Here is an 8866-nt window from a genome sequence, read left to right as displayed (position 1 = left end):
CAGCTACCGAACAGCAGTCTGGGTGACAGGCCCTGGTGATCGTGGAGACCTGGGGAGGCCCAGGAGCCAGCTGCACAGTCCCCCAGTCCCCCAGCCCCCCAGGCCCCGGGCCCCAGGTGCTGTGTGCGTGGTGTAGGGGGGCGGGGCGGGGCGGGGAGTTGTTGCTTATCTTTCAAGCAGCCCTACAGAGGTTTACTTGATATACAATAAACCGCATCTGCATCTATTTTGAGTGGCCGATTTAGTGTGAAACTGTCCCCACAGCCAACATAACGGTCTGGCACGTGCTGAACGCTTCCCTTCGTGTTACCTCCACTTTGCAGACAGGGAAACTGAGGCTCAGGTTAAGGAACTCGCTCAAGGCCTTGCTTGGCTGTTAAGCAGCAGGGACAGGACTCAAACCCAGAGCAGCTGGGCCCCGGAAGCCCGCTGGCGGAAGGTACGAGGCCCAGCGAAGGGAAACGCTGGGGCCAGGCATGGTCTGGGAAGCCACGGGCGGCTCAGACACCCCGGCGTGGCTGGGGTGCGCTCAGGACAGGGAGACATGGGGCAAGGCCAAGATTCACCCTGTTCTTCGAGTCGCCCCGGCTCTGCCGCCTCCTAAAGGCACCTGGAGCCCAGACGGTGGGCACCAGAGTCAGGGAGAGGAAGCGCGAGGAGACAGACAGGCAGACAGACAGACTGCCTGGGTCTGCCCCACCCTGCCCGGTGATCCCATCACGGCACATGTGAGCCGTGTCCTAATCGTACCCCCACTCCCCTAGCTGTGAGCTCCGCGGGGACAGGGGCCTCTCCCGGACAGCTCTGTTCTCCTTCCAGAGGTTGGTTCCTTGCGTAGAAGAGAAGCTTAAATCCCGTCTGGAATTCTAAGCATGCTCTCCTCCCTGCCGCCTGCCAGGCCGTGTGCATGCATGTGCACCAAAGACCTTGGCCTCTAGGCATGAGCTGTGTGAAAAAATGCACTTATCTAGGACTGTGCACGCCTGCACATGTGTGGTATGTTTGGGCCTGTGCGTGCAGAGATCAGTGGGGCAGGTGGGCTGGGAAATGATGCATCTTTCCAGCGCTCCCCCCCACCCCCCATCCGCGGACCGATGAAGCTTCTCCTCCCCCAGCCAGCAGGGTCCCTGGGCTGTGCCTTGACACTGATGTCTGTCTCCGTGAGTGGAAACGACCAGAGCTGAGGCCTGGGGGGCGGGAGAGAACAGATACAGCCCAGTGAGTGCCGCTATGGCTGCTTCAGCTGCTCATCTGCCAGACGCGGCTGAGAAGAGCCCATCAGTCCACGGGGCGACAGTGAGGATTCAGTGAGACGCTGGGGGTAGGAGCCAGAGCTGGGCACCAACATGGTCACGGCTCACCTCAGGCCAGTCCCTCCCTCTCCGGGGCTCAAGCGAGCCATCTGCCGTTCTGGTTCTGACAGCCCAGGACCCGGGGCTGCTGCCTGGGGGAGGCGTCTAGCAAACCCTCGTCTCCGCCCCACCCTCCGTGAAGGGTGGGTTTTCCCAGCTCCCAGGCGCATGACCACTGCCAAGAACATCTGTTTCCGCTCCCATACCCTTCACCAAAAGACGGACACCTTGGAGGAGAGAAGGCCGCGCGTCAAGATGCCTGCCAGCCTGGTCTGAGGGGGCAAGGCAGGTGGCATTCTCCGGGGCCCCAGCCCGAGCCACCCCACCAGCCTCCCATGCACCTGCTAGGCCCGCCTTGGCTACGTCCTCAGTTCCAACGAAACCCATGTGCTCCTAAATGTCAAAGCTGGAACAATGACAAGAGCAGATACTCTGTTCAGCACCGCACAAGTGCCAGTTCAAGGTGGCGACTATTACTGATAATCAATATCAGCTATCGTGACCACATGGGGCTCAGAAAAGGTAAGCGACGGGGCCTCCAGTGCTGGGGCTGCAGCCTAGGCTGAGGGCAGACCGCCTGCTCTTTGCTGCCCTGGGCCCTATACACTCTGAACTTGAGGAGGCGACAGGTCGCCTCCCCCTCACTTTTGTCTTCCAGAAAACAAAACCCCCAACGAATCATCAATCAGCAGGGAAACAGCTGAGCGCATCTTCTTCCGGAACCACTGCCTGACATTCTAACTCCGCTGAGCTGGGTTTGTTAGAGTGTTTTTTTTTTTAACCCCAGCTCCGCCTAAGCCGGAAGAATTCTCTGACTTTGGGGGGGTTCCTCCTTCTAGGGTTTTCCAACTCCCATCCCCTTGAGGCGCTCTTTTGTGTCTGACAGAGCTAGGCTGCAATTCTACACTCTGACCAGGAGGTGCCGCTGTCGGGTCTCAGCCCGACCACCCGCCTGACCGACCAGTCGCTCATCTATCAGCACAGGCTGGGTAAGACAGGGGAGCGATTTTCTTCCCAATTGACAGATGAGGGAGCTGAAGTCAAGGGGCTTGTCCTGGGCTAGACAATGAGCTGGCTCTCAGCAGCTGGGGCTTGAGAACCACATCAGGAACACTGGCTTTCTTGGAGATGGGGGCACTCCAGCAAACACCTTCCACCCAGGGGTAAGGGTCACCTGGGAGTCTGCAGGGGCTGGGAAGGTTGAGTCTCTGCTTCTGGTGAAAAGCCCCTAGACGGGTGGTAAGCACACTAAGGAGATCTCACCGGACTCTGGTAGGAGACAGGCAAACTTCTAAGAGCCTTTGGGGCACGTTGGGGAGAGAAGAGAGCATTCATTCATTTGCTGATCCTACTAATATTACAAAGCCTGTTGGGTACATGGCCTCCCCCCCAAGTCTGGGGAGGGCACCCCCCAAGTCTGGGGAGCGAAGACACCAGGCCCTGGAAGCTCAACCCTTCCCAAAGTGTAACAGCAGAGCTCAGAGCCTCAGACCCTGAATCCCGATGAGTTTATCTCTTTCCACATGGGTGCCCACAGGCAAGGCACTCTCTTCGGGGGCTCTGTGCTCCATTGAAGGCATCTGGCCGTCCTGGCTTGCCTCCCAGCTAAGGGAGCTAAGATGAAATGGGGCATGGGAAAGTGCTTGCACAGCGGCTAAGTCTGGGCCCGGCCCCTCTCTGTGAATCAGACTCCTGGGGCCCTGGGCCAAGGGAAATGGCCCGCATCACGGCCAAGTGACCGCAAAGCCCAGAGCAGACGGTCCGTTGATGGGGCCCATGTGAGTACTCGAGGGAACTTAGACTATAACCGAGTGGGGGCCTCGCTCCCCTGCCCCACCCGGTGCCTGGCCCAGGGGTTAGGAGCTCAGTGAGGCACCTTTCATCACTCAGCTTGTACTGAGCAGAACCAGAATTGCTTCTCAGCACAGTGCACAGGTAGGTCCCCACTGGGACAGGTCTCCACCCCATCCCCCGGCTCCCCTGCTTGGGCTCGGAGAGGGGGATGGAAGGGGGGAAGGGAATTTAGAATGAAGATTCCTCGGGTCCTAGCCACCCGTTCCTTTTGTGGCTCTTTCTGTCTACGGTCTCCTCGCCAGAAGCTTCCGTAGGAGGGTAGAGATCTGGTCTCCCTCTCATGTCCCCTGTATGGCAGGCGGGGAGGCGGGCCCCAGACAGTTAATGAGTGCACGGACCCAGCCACGGCTCTCAGTCTACCGAGATGGCCCCACCTCTCTGTTTCCTAGCCTTGAGCCTGTGCCAGCTCTGACAGATGGGGAAACTGAGTCTTGGGAAGCTGGCACCTGATCCAAGCTCTCACCCAGTTGTGCCTGCCTTCGGGGCTCCGGTCTGCTGGCTCCGGAATCTGCCCCGTCACCAGCCAGGGGCTGGGAAGGAAGGATCAAAGGCCAGGGCCTATTTGATCCCTCCATGGGGAGAGAACAGGTTTGTTCCTGCCCCAGACTGCTTGTCCGGGCCTCGAGGCCCCGCGGGGGACGCCCCCACTGCGCAGAAAGGAACACCGAGGTGGCCGGTCACGGGACCTCCTCAGGAAGCGCTCTGGCGGGCGGGAGAGGGGTTTCCTCCATTTCATAATGACCCTCCCTCTCCTTTGGCCGACAGCAACGGGGACGGCGGGCGGCCGTTTCCTGCGAAGCGGCCCCTCCCACAGTCCCGGAGCCCAGTGGCGGCCAGAAACCCGGCACAGCGACCCGGGCGCGGCCCCCGCCCTCGGGAGGAGAACGCCGATCCCCTTCCGGAGGCCGAGACTGACGCCCCCTGCAGGGAGGGAGCGCACTCACAACCAGATTCCATGCATCTGGCAGCGGTAAACTGAGGCTCGGGGCTGGGGGAGGGGCCGATAGACCCAAGACCCCAGGCCAGGGGCAGAGGTGGGGCAGGAACTCAGAGGAACTCAGTTTGACGCCGAGAAAGGGAGGCGGAGACAGAGACGAGGCGANCTCCCGAGGGCGCACGCGGCGGCGCCGCCGAGGGTCTTCTCGCCCTGGCCTGCGGGCAGGTGGCTCCTCCCGCGGGAGCGGGAACAAAAGTCCCTTAGGCGCAGGGAATTTCTTGTCCGCTTTTAGCCCGTGGTGGCCTCTCCGCAGACCTCCCCTCCCCCGCAGCGGCCCCCCAGGTAGAGGTGGCACTAGAAGGCCTTGGCTTCATCCCTCCCTCGGGGCCGACTCTTGGCTGTTTCCCCAGAGCCGGGCACCTGACCACCCCCTCCAGGGCACCCCATAAACAGTGAAGAGGAGACTGGCCAACTGCTAGGCCCCCAGGCAGCAGGGGTGAGGCGAGGCTTCTTGCCTGCAGAAAGACACGGGGAGTTTGCTGCCCCAGGCTGGCCTTCAGAAGTCCCCCCGCCTGGTTTAGAGGCCCCAAAGCACCAGTCCCTGCAGCCACAGCTGACTAAAACGGCAGGTGCCCAGCTGTCCAAGGCAACTCCAAGTCCTCTCGGCCCTGAACCCCCTGGGAAGTGGGGGGCCCCGGACCATACTGCTGGTTTGCCATTCAGCCGTTTTGTAAAAGTGGGGGTGAAGATGGGGGGTAGGTGGTGTTGAGGAGGCAGCCCTGTCCCCTTCCTGCAACCAAGAAGCAGACAGAGAAGGGGACCCTCGGCAGAGGGGGGTGAAGGCTGCTCACATAGTCACTTAGTCCTCCACCCAGTCAGTGCCTCCCCCCAACCCCCATCCTAGCGCTGAGCATCCCTGCCCGGCCACCAAGCACGTGTGCCAGGCGAGTAGCTGTGACCCATCAGGAGGCAAAGGTTTAAAAGCAACTGACATGCGAAACCACAGCTTTCGGGCCGCAGAAACCCCCCAGCCTCTGACGCCCGAACCCCAGATGTGGCCGTGATGTCCAGGAAGCCCCGTCAGGAGCTGTGTGGGGCTGGGTGACTTGAGGCACCTTCCTGCCAAGGAGGCGGGGTGGCAGCTGGACCCTTAGCCCACTCACTGCGCCGCCCCTGGGTCTCACAGAGCCCCTGGCCTTCCTCACTAGCAGGAAGCAGGGGAGGAACAGCAGCAACAGCACACCTGCGGGGGGAGGGGGGCAGCCTTGGGTGGCTTCCATTCCCAGCAGGAGTGGGGAAGGACGGGCAGCATTCGCAGTGTCCCCTGACTTCGTACTGGGTCTTTGTTTCTTCCTTTGAGATGTTACTGCTCCTTGAGAAAGTTGGGGAGGGTGTGGGTGAAGAGGGAGCATCTCCTTGGAGTTATTGCAGAGGACGTGTGTGTGGGGGAAACTGAGGCAGTGAGGCCTGATGTTCCCCCCCAAGCTCCCCAGAGCCATTCCCCAGACCTTAGGAAGAGGATGGGGTGAGGGATACGCCCCTGTCAGTCTCGGGCAGATGGAGGGGGGGCAGCGGAATGGAGAGGAGGTCATTCCTCTGGGTGGATCTGGGGCTCAGTCACACCTTGTGGTTATCACCAGGCATAAAGGTATCTCCCTACCTTTTTTTTTTTTATTATTTTTATTTATTTCTAGGAGAGAGAGAGAGAGAGACAGCGTGAGCAGGGGAGGGTCAGAGAGAGAGGGAGTCACAGACTCCGAAACAGGCTCCAGGCTCTGAGCTGGCCGTCAGCACAGAGCCCGACGCGGGGCTCGAACCCACGAACCGCGAGATCATGACCTAAGCGAAAGTCGGACGCTTAACCGACTCAGCCACCCAGGCGCCCCGGTATCTCCCTACCTTTATTTGATCTTCACGACTGCCCCATATGAGGCCACTATGATTGTTATGCCCATTTTACAGACAGGAACAGAGAGAGGGTATATCTTTCCCAAGGCCACACAGCATGTTAGTAGCAGAGCAGGACTAGACCCCAGGGTCTGAAGCTCTGGCCAAACCCTCTGCTGCAGCTCAGGCTTGGGTTGAACTGGCAGAGGTACCAGGGTCTCGGTCCCAGGGTCCCAGGCTGCCGGGACCTTTACTCTCTGCTGCAGACACGGCTCCAGTCCCGGGACTGTCCCTTTCTTACGCCCAGGAGCTGGTGACACAGCTATCCTAAGAAGAAAATGGGCCCAACCCCTAGCAGGGGTCCCGCCCACTGGGCGCCAGGGTGGATGAGAGGCAGAGATCAAGGCCAGGTGGACTGGCCGGCTCCTGGATGAGCCGCTTTCATCATGCACCCTCCATCTGCCAGGTGGAGGTCCGCACCCTACCCCAGCCCTGGCCAGAGGGGCCCCTTCCCTGGGGCTGAGCCTCCGTGGCCTTTACCTTTCACCCACACCCAGGTCAGGGCTCCTGAAGGACCCTCCACACCTCCTACATAAGTGACCTTGGGTGATGCCTCTGCCCTTTCCTTTGCATCTCCACCTCGCCCCCGCTGGCCTGTCTTCTCTTACTCAGACCGTTGTAGCCTCCTTGACCATTTCTGTGCCTCTTCCTTCCAGTCCCCTGCTCCCCGCCCACAAATCCTTTCTCTGCACAAGAGCAGAGTTCTTTTCTTTTTTTTTTTTTTAAATGTTTTATTTATTTCGAGGAGAGAGAGAGAGTGAGCAGGGGAGGGTCAGAGAGAGAGGGAGTCACAGACTCTGAAACAGGCTCCAGGCTCTGAGCTGGCAGTCAGCACAGAGCCCGACGCGGGGCCCGAACCCACGAACCGCGAGATCATGACCTGAGCGAAAGTCAGACGCTTAACTGACTGAGCCCCCCAGGCACCCCCCCTTTTTTTTAAAAGTCCTTTTATTTATTTTTTTTATTTTTTTAATGTTTTATTTATTTATTTTTTAATGTTTTTTTTTTTTTTTTCTAGGAGAGAGAGAGAGAGACAGCGTGAGCAGGGGAGGGTCAGAGAGAGAGGGAGTCACAGACTCTGAAACAGCCTCCAGGCTCTGAGCTGGCAGCCAGCACAGAGCCCGATGCGGGGCTCGAACCCACGAACCGCGAGATCATGACCTGAGCGAAAGTCGGACGCTTAACCGACTGAGCCCCCCAGGCGCCCCAAGAGCAGAGTTCTTAAAACCTCTGAACAGGTCAGATCCTTCTTCAACCCTCTGGTGGCTCATTCCCCTCATATCGGTTCCCACTCGTTTTAGCAACAGTAGTTGAAGGCTTTCTTTTCTCCGTTGATTTACGTTGGCACATTTGTTGAAAATTAATCGACCACGTAAGTGTGAATAGGTTCTGGACTTCCTCTTCTGTTCCACTGATCTATTAATTTATTCTTCTGCCAATACTATACCGTCTTGATTACTGCGGCTTTACAGTAAGCCTGGAAGTCCGATAAGGTGTTTCTTCCAATTTTGTTCTGTTTCGAAATCATTGTGGCTGCTCCTGGTCCTTTGCATTTCCATATAAATAGTGGAAACATATTGCCGGTTTCTATAAAAAGCCTGCTGGGATTTTGACTGGGGATTGCAATAAATCTATATATCAGCTCGGGGTGGGGATGGATATCTTAACAATATTGAATTTTTCAATCTACGACCATGATATACCTCTCCAGTTATTTATATCTTCTTACATTTTCCAGCACTTAAAAAGACTGCAGACTGTTTATTGAAAAGTGTTAGTTGGGGCGCCTGGGGGGCTCAGTCAGTAGAGCCTCCAGTTTCGGCTCAGGTGATGATTTCACAGTTCATGAGTTCGAGCCCCGCGTCGGGCTCTGTGCTGACAGCTTGGAGCCTGCTTCCGATTCTGTGTCTCCCTCTCTGCTCCTCCCCCTGCTTTCATTCTCTCTCAAAAATAAACTAACCTTCAAAAAGAAAGAAAGAAAGAAAAGCATTAGTTGCTATTTACATGAACAATGAGGAAGAAACTCAAGCCAATCTATGGGAGGTTACATCTTGAGATGCTCTTCGTTTGTGATGGATTCAATTTTTGTTTTAAACCACAAGTGAATCTCTAAGGTAGTATTGAAATACATGCCTTGAGTGCCACAAAACGGCTTCTTTTGTTTTAAGCATTTATTCATTTTTGAGAGACAGAGAGAGACAGAGCGTAAGTGGGGGAGGGACAGAGAGAGAGAGGGAGAGAGAGGGAGACACAGAATCTGAAACAGGCTCCAGGCTCCGAGCTGTCAGCACAGAGCCCGACGCAGGGCTCGATCCCACGAACCGTGAGATCGTGACCTGAGCGAAGTCGGACGCTTCACCGACCGAGCCACCCAGGTGCCCCCAGTGGGGCTTTTCAAAGGGTCGGCTCCATTGCAACCACTTGTCTGAACGTAGATGCAGCCCGTGTGCTAAGCAAGGGGCGCACCCCTCCCCCCTCCCCCCTCCCGTCTCCCCTCAGCCCCTCAAGGGCTCTGCACCTGCCAATCACAGAGGGGCCTGGGAAGGTGGAGACCGCAAGCACCTCGCCCCACAGCCGTCCCACGGTTGGCAGCAGATGCCACTTTGCTGCTGCCCAGCTGGGCACTGGCTCCAGAAACGAGAGTGTCCTCTAGGCCGGCCCCCCGGGCTGCCAGTCCCCGCCCGGAGGGAACAGAGTCTGTTTGTTGGGTTCTTGGAAAGACTGCAACAGGGAGATTAATGAGTGACCTGCAGGGCTGTTTACCACCATTGACGGA

At 57.8% G+C, this 8866-nt stretch overlaps 1 long non-coding RNA gene across 2 annotated transcripts; it reads left to right on the top strand.

Annotated features, from left to right (window-relative positions):
* The first annotated feature begins 1511 nt into the window (after window positions 1–1511).
* On the top strand, window positions 1512–4171 carry LOC144234968 (uncharacterized). Of its 2 annotated transcripts, XR_013336119.1 has the most exons (4): window positions 1512–1874; window positions 2011–2107; window positions 2239–2341; window positions 3972–4171. It is a non-coding gene; the product is annotated as an uncharacterized LOC144234968 (long non-coding RNA). The 2 variants fall into 2 exon arrangements; XR_013336118.1 differs by having other exon boundaries at window positions 1512–2107.
* Window positions 4172–8866: the final 4695 nt, after the last annotated feature.

This window comes from Crocuta crocuta, unplaced genomic scaffold, assembly GCF_008692635.1.
Source record: "Crocuta crocuta isolate KB4526 unplaced genomic scaffold, BGI_CrCroc_1.0 scaffold35, whole genome shotgun sequence".
In the NCBI taxonomy this organism is placed as follows: domain Eukaryota; kingdom Metazoa; phylum Chordata; class Mammalia; order Carnivora; family Hyaenidae; genus Crocuta; species Crocuta crocuta.
Note: the sequence above shows the minus strand (reverse complement) of the source record. Positions and strands in the feature narration are given on the sequence as shown.